Source organism: Anolis carolinensis, chromosome 2, assembly GCF_035594765.1.
Source record: "Anolis carolinensis isolate JA03-04 chromosome 2, rAnoCar3.1.pri, whole genome shotgun sequence".
NCBI classification, from domain to species: domain Eukaryota; kingdom Metazoa; phylum Chordata; class Lepidosauria; order Squamata; family Dactyloidae; genus Anolis; species Anolis carolinensis.
In genome coordinates this window covers 164,611,254-164,633,137 of record NC_085842.1, presented here as the reverse complement: position 1 = coordinate 164,633,137, position 21,884 = coordinate 164,611,254, and the positions used below count along the sequence as shown (strand labels likewise).

The 21,884-nt window shown below is 41.1% G+C and overlaps 1 long non-coding RNA gene and 1 other non-coding gene across 2 annotated transcripts in view; both read right to left on the bottom strand.

The window, feature by feature from the left end:
* The window catches only part of LOC134296336 (uncharacterized), a 60,933-nt gene extending 50,517 nt beyond the window's left edge, over positions 1-10,416 (bottom strand). The window contains exon 1 of the long non-coding RNA XR_010003041.1: positions 9,665-10,416. This is a non-coding gene — a long non-coding RNA (uncharacterized LOC134296336). The remainder of the gene's footprint in view (positions 1-9,664) is intronic.
* Positions 6,498-6,595, bottom strand: mir193 (microRNA mir-193). The gene has a single exon (NR_129894.1). It is a non-coding gene; the product is annotated as a microRNA mir-193 (primary transcript).
* Positions 10,417-21,884: the final 11,468 nt, after the last annotated feature.

The following is a 21,884-nucleotide window of genomic DNA, read 5'->3' as shown; positions in this document are numbered from 1 at the left end:
AGAGGAGGAGGAGGAGGAAGGAAGGAAAGAAGGAAGAAGAAATAACAGTGGAATCTGAGAATTTATGTGGATGATCTTGTGATAATGATGTATAAGCCACTGGATTCAATTAAGGCTCTTCTGGAAAAAATGAGACATTTGAAACATGCTTGATTTTGCTATTTGATATAGGGAACATTGTTTTACTACACTACTGTATATAATATGATTTGAGCCTCCATTAATTTTGATATCCATGGGGTCTCCTGGAACCAAACACCACCATTTATCAAAGGTCCACTGTAACTGTGCGATACGAATGAGCCTAAGATATTCAGATTAAATAGTGACTGGTGTAATCCAATACAAATTGAGTATTCCTTATCCAAAATGCTTAGGACCATAAGTTTTTGGGGTTTTAGATTTTGGGGGGATTTTGTAATAACCATATTTGCATATGCGTACATAATTAGGTATCTCGGAGATGGGATGTGAGTCTAAAGAAGGACAAGAGTGTGACATGATTAAGATGTAGACAATAGGCGACACCAGAGGGGAGAGAATATATATAGAATTTTCTTATACATATGTATATGCCACATTTGTTGATTTCTAAACATTTTTAGGAGGTAATGTGATTACATTATATTCTACTTGTATGATCCAAATTTCTTAAAACCCCACAATAATTAATTAATGTTTTATATACATAATGTGAAAGAAATTTTATATATTTTTAACTATTTTATGAATTGAACCATGTTTGTGTGCACTGAATCATCAGAAATCAAAGTTGTTTCAGGCACCCATGTGGATAATGTTGGATTTGGGGATATTTTCGAATTCTGGATAAGGAGTGCTCAACCTGTATACATTTACATGCAATGGTAAGAGAAACTTGTGCCCATGTAACTGTGCATTTTGTGTGTGTGTGTGTGTGTGTGTCAGGAGCGACTTGAGAAACTGTAAGTCACTTCTGGTGTGAGAGAACTGGCCGTCTGCAAGGACATTGCCCAGGGGGCATCCAGATGTTTGATATTTTACCATCCTTTGGAAGGCTTCTCTCATGTTCCTACATGGGGGGCTAGAGCTGACAGACAGGAGCTCACCCCACTCCCCAGATTTGAACCGCTGACCTTTTGGTCAGCAGTCCTGCCAGTAGAAAGGTTTAACCCATTGCACCACTGTGTAATTGATTGCATTCTTATTTGTTGGGAAGGAGTTTGGAAGAGATGCCTTTTGGACTGTAATTCCCAAAAATCCCCAGCTGGCTGGCGAATTCCAGAAACTGTAGTCTTAAAAAGGAATTTTCCAACTTATGTTCTCCAGAAGAGAGACTCCTTTTCATTTCTGTAACTGAAGTAGGAGTAAAATTGATGTCCCAATTTAGGAAATGTTAAGAATGCTTTGATAAACCATGAATTCCTAGAGATCTAAAAAAACAAATTAGAATAGTAAATTTGGAAGCCACAGGGACAAAAGTGTCAGCGGTGAGGCTGTTTCCTCTTCCCTGTTTCCCAGCCCCCAATGGTTTTTGTTTTGCACATTTGCTTCATGCATGTAATTCAGCAGCAAAAAAATTGTCAGGAAAAAGGGAGCAAGAAAAACAGATTTTTAAAAGTCGAAATCACTTTTTGGGTGACAAAGCTATCCAGTTATTTCTGACAGTCCGGCAACTGTCATTTTCCTGCTGAGTGCACACAAAGAAAAGCCTGGGGACAATGAATGGAAATTGTATTTCATACACATTGGAATGTATCCTTGTGTAGGCCCTGCTCGAGTGTCCTTTTGAAAGTGGGTGCACACAGTAGGCAGCGATACTATTCACGTTCACTGCCAGCGCATAGTAGTTCAGTTAGATTTATTATATCATAGAAATATATTAATGCGGCTTTGAAAGTTGGTTGATTGAAATTTTAGAAACTCGTTCTAAACAAACTCACCAAGAAAACCCCAAAATATGTTTTTCTTAGGATCCACATCAGTCAGAAATGACTTGAAGGCATAAAACAACAACTTTCATTACGTAATTAAGGTTTGGTGTATTAAATCTAGATTTCAAATCTGTTTTCAACTGAGACGGTCTATGTTTTGGAATATTAATTGGATTTTAATTATTTCTTTTTAAATCTATTTTTTCACTGCCATCCCATTCCAGGAGGCCCAGTGTGGCTAGCAGAAAAAAAATATAAAGTAAAGGTAAAGGTTTTCCCCTGACATTAAGTCTAGTCATGTCCGACTCTGGAGGTTAGTGCTCACCTCAATTTCTAAGCCAAAGAGCTGGCATTGTCCATAGACGCCTCCAAGATCATGTAGTCATGCATGGAGCACCATTATTTTCCCGCCAGAGTGGTACCTATTGATCTACTCACATCTGCATGTTTTCAAACTAGTAGTTTGGCAGAAGCTGGGGCTAACAGCAGGAGCTCACCCCGCTCCCTGATTCAAACTACCAACCTTTCGATCAGTAAGTTCACCAGCTCAGTGGTTTAACCCACTGTGCCATTGGATTAAGTTAGATCCATCAAAAAAAAACCTGAAACCAACATTGTGTTTATATCTTATGTCTTATATCTTATATTTCTGTTTCCAGACAAAAAATGCATCATTTAACAAAATTGTCTCTTTTTAAAAACCAAATCCTATTTATTGCACAATCCTCTGTGATTGTGTGCACTAAAAAAATTCAATTGGGCTTACACTTTAGATAGAATAATGTCACAATGGACAATCAAACAGGACTTTTATTTCAGTATACATGACGTAGGAATGATGGACTTCAGCTCCCAGTAACTCCCAGTAATTCTAGCCAACACAACCAGCAATGAGGAATGCTGTGAGTTGCAGTTCTACAACATTCGAAGGACTGCAGGAATTTTTCCCCCTAAGGGAAATCACTTCCACAACTTTGTAAGGCCAAAATCAAGGCTTACAGCTACTAGTTTAGTACTACTCATTTTACTAAGACTTACTGCCTATATAGTGAGCTTTTCATATCTGTGGGGATTTGGTTTGGAATTCCCCGCAGATGGCAAAAAATGTGAATAACTGTGCCCCATATTGCTAAATAGTGACAGTGTGCATGTATTTTTGTCAGCTATGGATGTCACTGCTATTTTTGGTATGGGCCACAATGATCCTCAGTTGGTTAAAACAGCAGATCAGGAGTCTACGGACTGGGAGGGCCTAATGTATATGTACATAGATGTCTTAGGCCCCTTCTACACCGCCGTATAATCCAAATTATCAAAGCAAATAATCCACATTATCTGCTTTGAACTGGATTATATGAGGCTGCACTACCATATAATCCAGATCAAAGCAGATAATCTGGATTTTATGTGGCAGTGTAGAAGAGGCCTTGGAAATGTATGTGGAAGAAGGTGGCCATCAATACAACAGCCTTTCCTGACCATACACAAGACAAATCTGCATGTCTGTAGTTATGCACACACTTGGTAAAAATGGGATCAATTATTATTGAATAAAGTGGGTTTATTTCATTTTATTTCATTGTTAAGGACTAAAGTGTAGAACCACTTGGCAGATAGTATTATGAAAACTCAGGCAGTCTTTAGATTTTGCACCATATTACAAACTGTTCCATGTGTTCTTAAAAACGATGTGAAATTATTAATCTGAAAAATATTAGAAAATTTACATATTATAGATTCTTTTGAAAAGAAAAATAACTATAAAACAGAGCCCTTTGGAAACATTAACACATGGTACAGAATCCGTATCTGGTTTCCTTGGCCTTCAAATCATATTTTTTGTTACAAGAATGCTACATTCCAAAGTGTGGATCCAAAACTATCTATCACCTTGAGCTCTCGTTGCTGAAGCCTCACTTGGAAATAAATGCTCCGGATTTTAATGGTATGATTTCCAAAGTCATGTTCTTAAACTCACAAGTAGAAGAGGCTTCTTAATTCAGGAGAAGTGGTACGTTTGGACACTTGCCCTTGTCTCTTTGCCTCATTATGAAAAATCTCACCTCTTCAAAGTATAAACAGTGAAACGTTCCTCGCTCCCGACTGGCTCTGAAAACTTTTGCAAACTTAACTGCATTTATGTAAGTCATTATTTATATTTTTATCCCTGCTTCCAAGCCCTCTCGGCCAATAATAAAAGGTTCTCCTTAAATTTGTGGGATTTTCTTTAGACGTGTGATATTTATTTAATGACATGTATCGTCGCAATCAATTTAATAACTGCATTCATAAAGGGCAAAGTGAAGATCAACTATAAAAAGAATTGGGGGAAAGAGGAATTTTATTCCGTTTGTGAATCTGTTGGCTGGAATAGACCCACTGCCGTCTATTAGCAGATGGATACCAGTCTTGTGAAATCTGAACACAGAATTCAGAGACACGGCTCTAGGGGAAAAGCCATCAGGTTTTCATTTCTTCTAACAAAATGCAAAAATGGAAACGGGGCAGAGGTGGAAATGTTCAAATCTTTAAACTATTTGGCTGTTTTGAGTCCTCGGCTATTACCCTCTCTGCCCTTCTGAAGATTTATGTGGAAAAGCACAAGTTACGTGTCATGGGACTTCTGACTAGTATACCGTAAAGTCCACATTAGTTATGGCAAGAATAGCTAATCATTCTGATTTACAATTTTTCCTCAACCGTTAAAATTCAGACAGGTTATATTAAAGAGATAGGAACACTTTCTAGACTTGGTGAGGCTTACTTGTGAGCAATACACAACTCTGCCTGCACGGATATTATTCTTCTGGCCTAGGCAATAATTACTGGTTTTTACTGGAAATTTTTCTGAAATTGCATCCTGTACATAAATCTACACACCAAAAGGGCAGAAAACCCACCATATATAATAATAGAATTGCTGTTGTTTTAAATTGTATATGCGCGTGTGTGTATGATCTACTATATAAGTTGACACTTTCAATCTTATACTGATAGTATATAGAGGTATGGTGGTTTACGTTTTCCAAGGTAAACCACCGAGGCAAAAAGTAATGACCAATTTTTAGTGAAAAAGTTTCTAAAATTGCATCCTGTATATAAATCTACACACCAAAAGGGCAGAAAACCCACCACTGTTATAAATATTGGCTGAATATTTTTTAAAGTTTTTTTAAAAAATTTAGTAATGTATTTTTAACTATATATATATACTATATTTATACCAAGGCTTTTTTTACCCCGATGGGGACTCAAGGTGGCTTACTTAGAGGCAATTATTCAATCCCTTAAAAACATATGCAATACAAAAAATAAAATTAAATTAGAATAAAATCAGACATATTAAACATTTAAAACATAGTATGTAACTGCCTTGTTACTGTTGTTTTAAATGCAATGCATATATGATCTGGGGTATATATATGATATACTATATAAGTTGACACGTTCAGTCTTATACTGGTAGTATATAGAGTTATGGTAGCTTATGCTTTCTGAGACAAGAAGTGAAATTCACCAGCCAAAGGTAATGAAAACAAAATATAACCCACAGAGCTTTATATGGTTATACTGTATGCTGTTACTTGTTACCTTCCCATGTGAAAAAGAAATACAAAAAATACAAAGGAAAGGGGAGCGAGAGAACATTGGGAGAATTACAATTTGAGGCCTTGCAGCAGATGTGCTTAGCATGACTTGCACATTTGGGAAGTGTTGATACCTTTGACATGAAAAACACATTTTGTACCATTTTTTTAAAAAAAAAAGCAAAACCTTTAAAATAACAAGAGTAATTCTGAGCTGACAACGCAAATATTTATGGAATTTCCATGCCTCCTTTCTCCCAAAGTGGGAAAATTTAAACAATACGGGCACTTATAAGCCAAAGGACAAATGCCTCACCAAGAGCTTCTAACATTTGACAGCTTTGGTATACTGTACTCCGGAATCAAAGTTTTGTCTCTTTTGCAGGAACTGAACAGCATCAAATAGTTACCTATGGTTAAAGTTGCCTTGAGTTCCCTTCGGGGTTGAGAAGGGTGGGGTATAAATATGGTAAATAAATAAATAGGAATGGCTATTAATTTTTTAAAATTAATTTGTGGAACGTCTGCATCTGTACTTCTGTTTATATAATAGTCGATGGCTGCAGAGGTTTATTAACCAGGGCAGGAGACCGTCCAAAATAAACTGTGTTGGGCCGCTGTGTTATTAATGGGGAAGGGTTAAGCCAGAGCTTAAGATAGAAGCAACCTTACAATGCTGGGTTTGGGCTGGATTAAGTCCTTGATCCATATAAGTATAGTGTACCCACACAATCTGGCTGGCATCGCATGGACTACGGAAAATCCCAAAAAGTTTGGAGGGAAAGTCACGTCAGGGAGTATTTGAGATATTTGCAACCGAAAAAAGAGAGAAAGGTCCCAGTACCAGAGGAAATTAAAACTACTATAATTAGCTTTTTTTTCACACGCAGAAACAAAAATGTAACGTAGGAACTCTTCTCCTAGGTGTCCCACAAAGTTCAACTTCTTCTGCTAATGGGGTTTGCCACCCTTTTTGTCACTCAGCAAAACAGCCGCAAAGTCAGGGGCCGAGGACTGGGACTTTGTAGGCCAGTTGAAGGCAGGAAACTTCTCATCTCGCCCGCAAAGACCCAGGCCCAGACCCCCAAGGAAACTTCGTCCCGCAGAGAAAGAGTGGGAACCTTGCCAGGACTTGCAAAGAGGGGTCCCACAGTACATTATCGATACGGGAGATGAGATATTGTAAAGAGAAGGAGAGAAAGGCAGAAAAGGCCAGCTTGGAGGGGATGGGACAAAACCCAAGGGAATGGGTGTTAGGGGGAGTTGGGGAGAAGGGGGATAGGTATCTCTAAAGGGGAAGGAGAAAGAAAAGATGTGGTTGGAATGAGATAAAGTCCAAAATACTGAATGTCAGGAAGAGTTGTGGAGAAGGATATAAACAGTATAGGTAGAGATTTCCCCCTGACATTAAGTCTAATTGTGTCCGGCTCTGGGGGTTGGTGCTCATCCCCATTTCTAAGTCGAAGAGCCGGCGTTGTCCATAGACACCTCCAAAGTCATGTCACAGGCATGACTGCATGGAACACTGTTACGTTCCTGCCCGAGCGGTATCCTATTGATCTACTCAAATTTTGCATGTTCTCGAACTGCTAGGTTGTCAGAAGCTGGGGCTAACAGAAGAAGCTCACCCCACTTCCTGGATTCAAACCGCCAACCTTTTGGTCGACAAGTTCAGCAGCTCAGCGGTTTAACCCACTACGTCACCGGGGGAGTGGGTTAATGCTAAGAATATAGTATATCTTAAAGGATAGAAAAAAATAATGTAGGTTGACACCACTATAACTTCCATGGCTCAATGTTAAACAATCTTATTTTTCCTTTACAGGAATATTTTTTTAAACAAAGTCTTCCCTGCCAAAGTTTTGGCCTCACCAAACTACAAATCCCGAGATCATAATCATGCCACGGAGTCAAAGTGGTGTCAAACTATATTAATCTTGCAGTATAGATGCACCCCTCAGTCTCTTGGGGGGGGGGAGGTGCCTCGCTCCTTCCAACCTCGCAACCTCTGAGGATGTCATAGATGTGGGCAAAGTGTCAGGAGAGAATGCATCTGGAACATGTCCAGACAGCCTAGAAAACTCACAGCAATCCAGGATAGAAAAAGTTGGGAAAAAATGGTGCAAAACCAAGAAGCTGGGCGCAAGGAGGATTTGTAGAGAAGGGGGGGGGGGGTATTTTTCAAAGGGGAAAAGACTGAAAAGAACTCCGAGGCGCCATATAAAATCCAGATTATCCGCTTTGAACTGGATTATATGGCAGTGTAGACTCATATAATCCAGTTCAGGGCAAATCATGTGGATTATCTGCTTTATAATCATCAGGATTATACGGCAGCGTAGAAGGGGTTGGAGGGAGCGGGGCAAACCTTGAAGAGACGATAAGGTGCATCTGTACTGCAAGATTAATTCAATTTGACACCACTTAGACTCCCTGGCATAGCATTTTGGGATTTTGGCAAGGCCAAAAGTTTGACAGGGAAGACTTTTTGAAAAAGAATTGACAGTAGTATTGATCCATGACAGTTAAAGTGGTATCAAGATCAGGCATGGGCTAGCTTGGGCCCTCCATGGGTTTTGGACTTCAACTCCCAGCATTCCTCACAGCCTCAGGCCCTTTCCTTTTCCCCCTCAGCCGCTTGAGGAATGCTGGGAGTTGAAGTCCAAAACCCCTGAAGGGCCCAAGTTGGCCCATGCCTGGTGTAGATACACCCTGGGGTGTTAGGAAGTGTTACTGAGAAGGAAAGGGGGGGGGGCGAGAAAGAAAGAAAACATATGTTCGTGAGGGAACAGGATAAAGTCCAAGGGGTTGGGTGTTAGTTAGGAAGAGTTGCATGAAGGAAAGATATTTCCAAAAGAGGAGAAAAGGGACTTCGGCCCCGCAACACGAAGGGTTTGGGGGGGGGGGCTTTTTGGCTCGTGCGTCGACGCTTCACTCGGCATCCACACCGTCGAATTAACGCAGTTTTGCCACTCCGCGCTATGGAATCCCAACTAAGAGTTGGCTCGCGCGCCAATGCTTCACTCTGCATCCACACCGTCGAATTAACGCAGTTTTGCCATCCCCTTTGAACTCTACGCTATGGAATCCTAAAGAGTTGCGCGTTTGGAGTTGGCGCCAGCGTTCTTTGGGCGGAGAAGGCTCCGACAGCAGTACAAGCGGTGTCAAAGTGCGTTAACTCCCCAGTGTAAACGCACCTTTGACTGAGCAAAAGGGGTGTGTGCGCGTGTGAACGCATTAGGCGTAGGGTTTCACCAACACCAAAGCTGAAACCTACCACAACAGAGCCATTCAGGTCGCATCCACACTGTAGACTTAATGCAGTTTGACAACACTTGCTCAATACCAAGGAATGTCAAGGAGGGGTTGTCATTCAAGGCCTTTTACAACGCTTCCAGACAGGCCCTATATCCCAGAATCTGATCTCCGTTTTTCTATTTATCCCAGATTATCTGGCACTGTGGACTCATATAATCCTGTTTAAAGAAGAAATCCTAGGATCAGATCCTGGGATATAGGGCCCAAGTACAACTCCCACTATTCCTTAGCATGGAAGCCTCGCAGGGCCCTTCCACACAGCCATAGTAAAGGTAAAGGTTTTCCCCTGACGTTAAGTCCAGTCATGTCTGACTCTGGGGGTTGGTGTTAATCTCCGAAGAGCCGGCGTTGTCCGTAGACACCTCCAAGGTCATGTGGCCGGCATGACTGCATGGAGCGCCGTTACAGCCATATAACCCAGGATATCAAGGTAGAAAATCCCACGAGATCTGCTTTGAACCGGGTTATCGGAGTCCACACTGCCATTTATTCCAATCCAAAGTAGATAATGTGGGATTTTATTCAGCTGTGTGGAAGGGGCCTCAGTTCCAAGTGCTGCCAGACTGCATTAAGCCTACGGTGTAAACTAAATAGGACCCCATCACATTTGATCTTGGATCCACTTTAAATCCAGTTTAGGGAGGAGGCTTTCAACAGCTGTCAGACATATCCTGGGCCTCACCAAACCCCAGAATTCTGCAGAAACCGGATTTAAAGTGGATTCATGCTCTAGTGTGATGAAGCACTTATTAAGGCAGCCTCGGAGATAACGAGGAGCAAACTTTACAGCCAGGCTGAGCATGCGCAACGGAGCCCTTCTCCCCCTCCCTCCCCTCCCTTTCTTACCTTCTGTCAACGGGGCTCCTTTTCGAGAGTGGGCTGAAAAGCCTTGGAAAAAGACACACGTGCAAAACATCCCCATGGCGAAGGGAATGCAAAAAAAGGTTTCACAAAAGCCCTCGGTGCTAGAGTGGCATTCCTGTGACGGACCCCTTGACATCCTCCGAGTTGGGCGAGGATCACAAGTCTCCCTGGAAAGTTTGCGCGTCGAGACGCAGGCGAAGAGCAGCCTTTCCTTCCTTCCTTCCTTCCTTCCTCACGTGTCGGGCTGGCCCACCCCGGGCCGAGCTGTCTCCGTGGCTGCTGCTTGCTTGCTGCCCGGGGCTCCACGCCTCCTCCTCCTCCTCCTCCTCCTCCTCCTGGCCGCCTGGCTGTTTAAGGAAGCGCCCGGGTCCCCACCCACTCCAAGGCAGAGAGAGACACACGCACACAGTGAGAGAGAGACCGGCAACCCAATGGTGCAATTGCGCTTGGCAGGTTTACAAGGCAGACAGAGAGAGACGCATCCCTCTTGCAAACCCTCTCCCCCAAAGGCACCAGCACAGGTCTCTCTGCCTCCAGGAAAGGCGCTCCTCTCCTTCTTGACACCATCTTCCAGGAGTCTGGTCTCGTTGTCTCCCCCACCCCGCCTCCTTTTGCTGCCATCTGAGCATTCAGATGAGGGGGATCCTTGCCTTTCTTTTTTCCCTATCTTTCAGAGGCAAGGCAAGGGAAGAGGGCGCCCCCTCGTGGCTCTTGCTTATTTTCACTGAAAGCCACATCAGCCTGAGAGTTGGGTTGCTGTCAGTTTTCCCGGCTGTGTGGCCATGTTCCAGAAGCATTCTCTCCTGAAGTTTCGCCCACATCTTTTATTTATTTATTTATTTATTTATTATTTACTACATTTATATCCCGCGTTTCTCACCCTGAAGGAGCCTCCGATGGCGTAGTGGATTAAAGCCTTGTGACTTGAAGGTTGGGTTGCTGATCTGAAAGCTGCCAGGCTCGAATCCCACCCGGGGAGAACGTGGATGAGCTCCCTCTATCAGCTCCAGCTCCATGTGAGGACATGAGAGAAGCCTCCCACAAGGATGATAAAAACATTAAAAAAAATCCAGCGTTTACATTTGTGGGTAAAATGCTTACAAATTTAACTATTACTATATTTACCACCACCTCGTTTGCTGCCCTATAGATTGACCATAGATTTGGCTGGAGGACTTCGAAATGCTTAGAAAGAACATACTTTGCTCTATTAATGTTTTTCACAGCGATCCTGCTGCTATAACACTTGCAAAGGTTAAAAGCTGAATGTATATAAAAGTGTTTTTAGTCTTTCTCCTATCCATTAAATAAGTCCTTCTCATTGGAGCCCCTGGTGATGCAATGGGTTAAACCCTTGTGCCGGCAGGACTGTTGACTGACAGGTCAGAGGTTCGAATGTGAGGTGAGCGGGTTGAGCTCCCTCTGTCAGCTCCAGCTCCCTATGGGGAAACATGAGAGAAGCCTCCCACAGGATGGGAAAACATCAAACATCCGAGCGTCTCCAGTGCCATGATCTTGAAGACGGCCAATTCTCTCACACCAGAAGCGACTTGCAGTTTCTCAAGTCACTCCTGACACACAACAAACAAACAAATTTATTTATTTTATTTATTTACAGCATTTATATTCCGCCCTTCTCACCCCGAAGGGGACTCAGGGCGGATCACATTACACATATAGGCAAACATTCAATGCCTTTAAACATAGAACAAAGACAAAAAAACATAGGCTCCGAGCAGACCTCGAACTCATGACCTCCTGGTCAGAGTGATTCATTACAGTTAATTGCAGCTGGCTTGCTCTCCCGCCTGCGCCTAAAGGGGACTCAGAGCAGCTTACAAATAATATACAGCAGGGTCTCACTTATCCAACATAAACGGGCCGGCGGAACGTTGGATAAGCGAATATGTTGGATAATAAGGAGAGATTAAGGAAAAGCCTATTAAACATCAATTTAAGTTATTATTTTACAAATTAAGCACCATAACATCATGTTATACAGAAAATTTTACAGAAAAAGTAGTTCAATATGCAGTAATGCTATGTAGTAATTACTGTATTTATGAATTTAGCACCAAAATATCATGATATATTGAAAACATTGACTACAAAAATGTGTTGGATAATCCAGAACGTTGGATAAGTGAATGTTGGATAAGTGAGACTCTACTGTACTACATTTATATCCCGCGTTTCTCACCCTGAAGGAGCCTCCGATGGCGTAGTGGATGAAAGCCTTGTGACTTGAAGGTTGGGTTGCTGATCTGAAAGCTGCCAGGTTCGAATCCCACCCAGGGCGAATGTGGATGAGCTCCCTCTATCAGCTCCAGCTCCATGTGAGGACATGAGAGAAGCCTCTCACAAGGATGATAAAAACATCAAAAAAAATCCGGGCGTCCCCTGAGCAACGTGCTTGCAGACGGTCAATTCTCTCAAACCAGAAGCGACTTGCAGTTTCTCAAGTCGCTCCTGACACACACACAAACAAACAAAAAACCCTGAAGGGGACTCAGAGCGGCTTACAAATAATATACAGTAGGGTCTCACTTATTCAACATAAACGGGCCGGTGGAACGTTGGATAAGCGAATATGTTGGATAATAAGGAGAGATTAAGGAGAAGCCTATTAAACATCAAATTAGGTTATGATTTTACAAATTAAGCACCAAAACATCATGTCATACAACAAATTTGACAGCAAACGTAGTTCAATATGCAGTAATGCTATGTAGTAATTACTGTATTTATGAATTTAGCACCAAAATATCATGATATATTGAAAACATTGACTACAAAAATGCATTGGATAATCCAGAACATTGGATAAGTGAGACTCTACTGTATACATACAATAAATTATATTACAGTATTTTGTTTTTGTTGTTTATTCCTTCAGCCACTTCTGACTCTTCGTGACCTCATGGACCAGCCCACGCCAGAGTATTAGCATTACATATTATTATATTGTACTATACCACTATACTGTAATATTATTAGAAATATTACATGTAATATAAAAGGTTTCCCCTGATGTTAAGTCCAGTCGTGACCAACTCTGGGGGTTGGTGCTCATCTCCATTTCTAAGCCGAAGAGCCGGCGTTGTCCGTAGACACCTCCAAGGTCATGTGGCCGGCATGACTGCATGGAGCACTGTTACCTTCCCGCTGGAGCGGTACCTATTGATCTACTCACATTGGCATGTTTTTGAACTGCTAAGTTGGCAGAAGCTGGAGCAAATAACGGGCGCTCACTCTGCTCCCAGAGACCTTTCGGTCTGCAAGTTCAGCAGCTCAGTGCTTTAACACACTTCGCCACAAGGGCTCCTATACTGTAATATTATTAGTAATATTATATGTAATATATAATATACAATTTGTATGATATTGTATTATTAGTAGTATTATATTGCATTACATAACGTTATTATCAATATTATATGTATATACAATATAATATAGTATTATATATTATTGTATATTATATACTATATGTGTGTGTGTGTGTGTATATGCTCACTTGGGGACCCGGCGGTGCCCGGGTCATTTGAGAAAGGCATTGTTGACCTGTATTCCAAGTTTAGTCTAGATCCAGGGTCAGTGGGGTTCAGTGGGTGCAGGTGAACTACAACTCCCATATGCATGTCCCATCATCCATGCTCCATCCCACTCCAAACAGCGCCAGGATGTATAGTAGGTCATTGGGACTGTATGTGCCAAGTTTGGTCTTGTTCAGGCATTGGTGGGGGTCGCAGTGTTCACGGGAAGTGAATAAAGATACTGCAAATCCCATCATCCATGGTCCAAACTCTCCCAAACCACACCAGGATGTAGAGTGGGTCATTGAGGCTCTGTGTGCCAAGTTTGGTCCTGATCTATCATTATTTAGAGTAACAGTGGTCTGTCAGAGACACAGTGTTTGAAAGTACTGCAAATCCCACAATCCTTGGTCCATTCTCCCCCAAAGGGATGCAGCATGTAAAGTGTGTAATTTGAGATACGTGTGCCAAGTTTGGTCTAATTCTGTCATTCCTGGTACCCGCAGTAGTCTCAGGAAGTGAATGAAGGTACTGCAAATCCCATCATCCATGGTCCATTTCCCCTCAATCTGCACCAGGACATAAAGGGGGTCATGGGGGTTCTGTCTGCCAAATTTGGTCCAGTTCTGTCATTGGTGGGCATTGCAGTAGTCTGTGGGAGTCGAAGCGTTTGAAAGTACTGCAAATCCCATCATCCGTGGTCCATCCTCCCCCAAACAGCACCAGGCCAAAAAGTGCATCATGGGGGTTAAGTGTGTCAAGTTTGGTCTAGGTCCATCATTCCTGACGGTCACAGTGGCCTGTGGAAGTGGAGGCCAATCAGAAAGCTGCCACATACACACATACAACTGATGTCACAGGAGACAAGTTGGAACTTCGCTCTGGCCTCAGAGCATCTATGGAGTCGCCCCCCCCTGTGGCACAATGGGTTTGAAAATGTTTAACTGTGTGGTACTCATTTGAATGTCGTTGTTGTACTCCAGAAACTTCATTTTAGTGGCTGTCCCAAAGGTTGAATTGTTTGAGACTCGATGAGATAATCATTGAAAATCTATAGCAAAATGTGCTGCAGGATGTCCCGCAAAAACAACGTTTTTGCAGTTTCATAAACTTTTCCCATGTTTTGTTGATAGAAACAATTAGAAAATGACATTTATAACCCAGGAACAAAAATTATTTTACATAGTGTTATCTGCCATGCTGACTGGGGTAACAAGTGCAAATCTTTCTCCAATAGTTTAATAGGACAGGATCCCAGTATGTGGCCCAAGGTGACCCCTTCATGGTCCAATGGAAGCCACTGCCTTTGGTTGCTTGATTTTCCTTCAGACAACTTTGACTTATGGTGGTGAATGAAAGAATAAGAACTCCAATTGTACAGTGATTTGGGCGCTGGAGTCTGAATCTCAAGATCAGAGTTCAAATCCTTGCTCAGGCATGGAAACTCACTGAGCGACCTTGGCCAAGTCACACATTCTCAGCCTCAGAGGAAGGCAAAGGTAACCACTCCCTGAACAAATCTTTCTAATTTACTCTATACAGTAGGCTCTTGGTATTTGGTGGGGTTTTGTTCCATGACTCTTAAGGTTGCCGAAATCTCATCATGGCACTGCAAAATGTTTTCCCTTATATAAAATGGCAACATCAAGCTTTGCTTTTGGAGATTATAAAAAATCAACATTTTCAATATTTTAAAATCTATGGGATGGTAACGGCGCTCCATGCAGTCATGCCGGCCACATGACCTAGGAGATGTCTACGGACAATGCCGGCTCTTCAGCTTAGAAATGGAGATGAGCACCAACCCCCAGAGTTGGACACAACTGGACTTAACGTCAGCGGGAAACCTTTACCTTTACCTATGGGTACAGAATCTGAAATCCGAGGACTGACTAAGGGATTCACCTTAAAGTCTGCATAATTCACAAAGGACAAAGCAACTATGAATGGAAGGCCTGCCAAAGCCCTGGTCATCCAGTGTCCTGTTCTGGCCTTTCAAATGCAGGGCTGTGGCATCCTTGGTTGAGCCTATCTGCCTGTAATGTGGTCTCCTTCTTTAGCTACTGCCACTCAAACTCCAACATCATTTCCAAGAAATCAGCATTGTCTCATACAAAGTATGAAAAGGCTAAAGTCACCCCAGTTTATTTTAAAATATTTTATTAAAGTTTTTAAAGTTTTTAAAGACTGTACACTTATCAAAAGTACACTTACCACTGTATAGATACAGTGGATCTTTGGTATCTGCTAGCAATTGGTTCCAGGACCCTGCGTGGATACCAAAATCTGTGAATGTTCAAATCCCACTATATACAATCGTGTAGTAAAATGTTGGCCCATATAGACAATGGCAAAATTGGTGTTTTCTTTTTGGATTTATTTGGGGATTAATATTTTCTAGCTGCGGATGGTTGAATCCATGGATGCAGAATCTGTGGATATGGGGGGCGGGGGGCTAATTGTATACACAAATCAAGAAAAGATGAGGAACAGAACAATCAGAAACATCAAAAAATTAAATAAATACTTCCAGCATTCCTTACGATGATTATAAATTTACATCTATAAAATATTTCTCTAAGAAATTCTCCAGGAAAAAAAAGTTTCCACTTCAGCTAAAACAAACCTACTAATCATCAAATCTCCGTTATCATATTGGTTTTTTTCTACAAGAAGATAATCAAGTGTTTCCAGTTTAGCCATTTCCTTTTCTATGAAGAGTTCAGGTTTGATTTGCTCTCAGACGTATTCATCATCTGCCTTTTTCTCAGAGTCTCCAATAAAACGAGCAGAAGAAACTGGAGATGTATTCCAAGGTGCACATGGATGAATGAATAATTTACTATTAAAAGCCCAATGCAGTTTAGCTATCATATATTTATATAGGCCTTCTGAGGGGGTGTTTGAAGTTTGACTTCAGAAAATTCTGGGGCTGAAACACACCTTTTTTTAGATAAAAAAGAGGTAATCTGTAATCCATTGTGCACCTTGAGATATAGCTCCCATTTTTATCCATAGCTTTCTTCACTGTCCAGGTACACATCCATACATCCCTTGCTGACAAAGGTATTCTTTAAAAAATGTTGGGAGAATGATGTCTTCTGCCTCCATGTCCTCTCTCAAATTTAGGTAATTTCTCATTGTGTGTGTGTGTGTGTGTGTATAGAGTTGATTTTCCCAGCAACAGTAATAGGGCTGTCGGAAATAATACAACCCTTTTGGTCCCAAATGAGCAACTAACAAGCCATAGTTTTCCAAAATTATTATTTATTTATTTACAGTATTTATATTTCTCCCCTCTCACCCCAGAGGGGACTCAGGGCAGATCACAGAACATAATATGCGGCAAACATTCAGTGCGGTTTATACACTGACAAGACAGACAATTGTACATAGATAAAGGTATATCCAAGCTTGTGCTCGGTTCCGACCATGGGGGCTGCTATCACTCCATTTCCCTGCCGAAGAGCTTTGTTCGTAAACTTCGTCCTTGGTTGAATCACTGGCCTTTGTCTGGCATTTCCTTATGGGTGCCTTAAAATACCTCCCTGGTTTTAAGCGGTACCTATTTATCTACTCACAGTTTGCTTTCGAACTGTTAGGTAGGTGGAAGCTGGTCTAAAAGCCAGGAGCTCACCCTGACCCAGGCTTCAAAGTGCCAACCTTTTGATTGACAAGATTTACTGCAGCCAGTGGTTTAACCTGCTGTACTAAAGTTCAGCCCTAAAGAGCCTAAATAAATGCTGTAAAAGAATCAGTTCCTGTCTGATCCTGAAAGTGAAGCAGGGTCAGTCCTGTTTAGTACTTGAATGGGAGACCACCAATGAATACATGGCGCTGTACACCACTGCTTCATTAAATATGAATCCTGACCCCAAACGGAGTCCCTATAGCTCAAAAATTTGGCAACAGTAAAAGGTCACCCATTTTAAATAAATCTGTTAGTACCAACCTGCAGTGTTTTCAATAAAGAAAATGCTTCAGCTGTGCTCCATAAAAAGGCAATTCAGTCTGTTAGCAGGCCTTGCAAATGTTGATTTATTATCAGTAAATGTTTGATTTTTATACCTATTTTATACACACATATATATTTTCAGGTCACAAAAATGTATTGAATGGAAAGGGATCCTGAGTAGAAAAGGTTTAAGAAACCCTGCTGTAGGCTATATTTGAGAAGGAAAAACTGGCAAAACCAGCTCTCAGTATTCCCTAAGAAAACCCTATTAAATTCATGGGGTTGCCACTTCATTTATTTCCCAGAAAAAAAAAACAAGTTATACTTTCCTTTGACAGCTCGTTCTTCTATAATTCGCCATTAGATGAGTCTTGGAAGCTGGGCATTATGCTGAATTCTGCTGCTCGCGTACTCAAGAATATATCCACACACCCCACACGTATAGAGAGATGATCAACACAGCTGCCTGCATTTTTTGGACTCTCTGTGGGAGAGTGGCTGTTGGGAATGGCATAATGAATGCTCACAATTCAAAATGTACCCCTGCCTCACTGAGTTATGTAGTGTGTATGTCACTTTTTTTTTTAACAAAACAGAGGGTGCTTTCAGGCAGGCAGTTCTTGGTGCTGCTAATCATTTTATTCCATTTTTCTGCTCCTAAACAGAGACAAGAAGAGGCTTGCTAGGCAAATAATTTATTAGTATTTCACAGAGGCTGGGAAAACTTATGTTTTTAAATTACTACTCCAAAAGCAACTATCCTGGCTGGAAGGATTCTCCAAAACTCACTTTTCCAGACTGTGGCATTTAGCGGATTTCATGGGAAGATTGGTGAATATTACCTAAAGCCGTTTTAATTTATTTTATTTGCTGCTTTGTGCCAAATAGCTGTGCTACTTGCTTCATCTGGTTGCTGATGTAGTCAATTTTTTACATTGCTTCATATATTTTACATTGATTATTTTAATTTCTACTGCTGGCAGTTTTCAGGACCTTTCCTATAAGACTAAAACCACAGTTAAAACCAGTGTGTAAGTCCACAGAATTGTGTTAATATGAAGTTTCATTATACTTGTTTGGCCTGAACTGAAACAGTGGTAGCTTCTCTAATATCGATATTAATCCCCAAAGCTGTGGTATTAATGAATGCATTAATTAGCTCAAGCACATTAATTAGTCAAACTATATATTTTTAATCAGCAATGCGAGGATGTTTGTGTTCTAAATCACCAATTACTGCTTTTGTTACCATTATCACACTCACATATATTTGGACTTTGAATAATAATGTTTTAGGATTGAATTATGCAGCCCCCGGTGGCGTAGGGGGTTAAACTGCTGAGCTGCTGAACTTGCTGACTGAAAGGTCGGTGATTCAAATCTGGGGAGTGGGGTGAGCTCCCATTGTTAGCTCCAGCTTCTGACAACCTAGCAGTTCGAAAACATGCAAGTGTGTGTAGATCAATAGGAAAAATCTTAGGATTGAATTTCTTGCATTTTGTGACTCTTTAGCTCTGTTGTTTATAACTACGTGTATCTTCTCTATAGCCAAGAAGTCCTGTTCTGTTGTCTCCCTGTAGATACTGTATTTCTTCAATTCTAAAACTCACTTTGTTCCTCATATAAGTACAGTAGAGTCTCACTTATTCAACATAAACGGGCCGGCAGAATGTTGGATAAGCGAATATGTTGGATAATAAGGAGGGATTAAGGAAAAGCCTATTATACATCAAATTAGGTTATGATTTTACAAATTAAGCACCAAAACATGTTATTCAACAAATTTGACAGAAAAAGCATTTCAATATGCAGTAATGCTATATAGTAATTACTGTATTTACGAATTTAGTACCAAAATATCACGATATATTGAAAACATTGACTACAAAAATGCGTTGGATAATCCAGAACGTTGGATAATTGAGACTCTACTGTATCTCTAAAAATAGGGTCTGTCTTAGAATCGCAAGTGCTTTTTGCTGTTGGTAGTACAGAAATTAGTGTGCATCTTACAATTGATGGCATCTTCAAACTGAAGAAAAATGGTATTGTTAGACTGCACATTTCAGCAGGCCACAATATTTGGGGCAGATGAAGCTGCAGTTCAATAACACCAGGACTACCTCTGCTCTGTATCCACCTGCCAACTGCATTTATTTATTAATTAATTTGTTAATCATTAAATTAACACGAGTCTCTATCTGTGACAGCAATGACTTGTACTAGTTACTAGTTTTAACCCCTTTGATTCTTTTATGAAGGCTTCACTTAGATCAGTGGTTCTCAGCCTGTGGGTCCCCAGATACTTTAGCCTTCAACTTCCAGAAATCCTAACAGCTGGTAAACTGGTTGGGATTTCTGGGACTTTTAGGCCACAACACCTGGGGACCCACAGGTTGAGAACCACTGACTTGCATGAAAGATTTTTTAAAATGTTTACATCTTGCTCTGTCTCTAAAGATCTCAGGTTGGCATATGATAAAACTATTTTATCAAATTTAAAACAACTTCAGGAAGAAGAAAGCCATTGAGCAAGTAAAAAAGGAATAGTTTAAAACTATAAAACATAGTTTAAGACAAATAAAATTCATATTAATTGATTAAACCAATTCAATTTCCCCCTTTTAAAAAGCCATGGCTAAGACTTCATAATTTGTTTCAAATGGAAACATAGGTCGATATAATGGGCATAAGAGAACGAATAAATTGCTACCATATATAATGCTCAAATTCCACTGATCTTTGGAGGGTCTGGAGCTAAGCAGGAGAGTCAGGTTTTGGTCTCTGATATTTTCCTCTTCTTCTCCTCAAAGGTTTTTAGTGTGCTTTGTTACCCTTTGTTTGAGAAGGGAGCACCATGAGGACTCTCCTGTCTGTGTGCAAGATGGCTTCCATTAGGGACACTTCTATCAAATTTTGGTAACTTTATTTTGGGTATCTACTCTTTTATCTGATATAGCATTCTATAGTTGGAAGAGACCTCAGAGGTCATCAAGTCCAGCCCCATTCTGCCTTGCAGGAACACAGAATGAAAGCATCCCCAACAGATGGCCACCCAGTCTCTGTTTAAAAACCTCCAGAGAAGAAGGATGCCCTGCGGAAACATATTCCACTATCAAACAGCTCTCACCATCTGGAAGTTCTTTCTAAAGTTTAGATGGAATGTGTTGTTGAAGGCTTTCATGGCCGGAATCACTGGGTTGCTGTGAGTTTTCCGGGCTGTCTGGCCATGTTCTAGAAACATTATCTCCTGATATTTCGCCCACATCTGTGGCAGGCATCCTCAGAAGTTGTGAAGTCTGTTGGAAACTAGGCAAGTGGGGTTTATAGATCTGTGGAATGTCCAGGTTGAGAGAAAGAACTCTTGTCTGTTGGAGGAAGGTGTGAATATTGCAATAAGCCAGCTTGATTAGCATTAAATAGCCTTGCATCTTCAAAGCCTGGCTACTTTCTGCCTGGGGGCATCCTTTGTTGGGAGGTGTTAGCTGGCCCTGATTGCTTTTTGTCCGGAATCTTTAGGTGGAATCTATTTTCCTGAAATTTGAATCCATTTTCTGTGTCCTAGTCTCCAGAGCAGCAGAAAACAACTTTGTCCCCTCCTCAATATGACATCCTTTCAAATATGTAAACATGGCTTTCGTGTCCCCTCAGTCTTCTCTTCTCCAAGCTAAACATACCACCTCCCTAAGCCATTCCCCATAGGGCTTGGTTTCCAGGCCTTTGATCATTGTCGTTGCTCTTCTGAGGACACTTTCCAGATATACTACAGTAGAGTCTTGCTTATCCAACCTTCGCTTATCCAACATTCTGTATTATCCAGCACAGTCTGCCTTTTAGTAGTCAATGTTTTTGTAGTCAATGTTTTCAATATATTGCGATGTTCGCCCGATGGCGAAGTGTGTTAAAGCACTGAGCTGCTGAACTTGCAGACCGAAAGGTCCCAGGTTCAAATTCCAGGAGCGGAGTGAGCGCCCATTGTTGCTCCGGCTTCTGCCAATCTAGCAGTTCGAAAACATGCAAATGTGAGTAGATCAATAGGTACTGCTCCATCAGGAAGGTAACGGTGCTCCATGCAGCCATGCCGGTCACATGACCTTGGAGGTGTCTACGGACAATGCCAGCTCTTCGGCTTAGAAATGGAGATGAGCACCAACCCCCAGTCAGACATGACTGGGCTTAACGTCAGGGGAAACCTTTACCTTTACCTTTGGTGCTAAATTCATAAATACAATAATTACCATGCATTGAACTGCTTTTTCTGTCGATTAGTTGTAAAACATGATGTTTTGCTGCTTAATTGGTAAAATCATAACTTAATTTGACATTTAATAGGCTTTTCCTTAATCCCTCATTATCCAAAAATTTCGCTTATCCAATGTTCTGCCGGCGCATTTATGTTGGATAAGCGAGACTCTACTGTACTTGCAACAATAAAAGTAAGGTTTTTTTTCTTTTTAAACCTTACCAGAGCATCCTGCATATTTTCTCTCTCGTTACTTATATGTGCATATATATATATATATATATATATATATATATATATCTCACTAGCTATGCTGCACTCCATGCTGCTACAGATACCCAATATTCCTAAATTGAGGTCCCTTGTTCCAAGAGGGTAGGCTTACGGTAATGGAAGGCTTAGCTGCACTCCCCTGGGAAACATTTTCCATTCATATTCCATGGCTATATGAATAGATTCTTTTCCTGT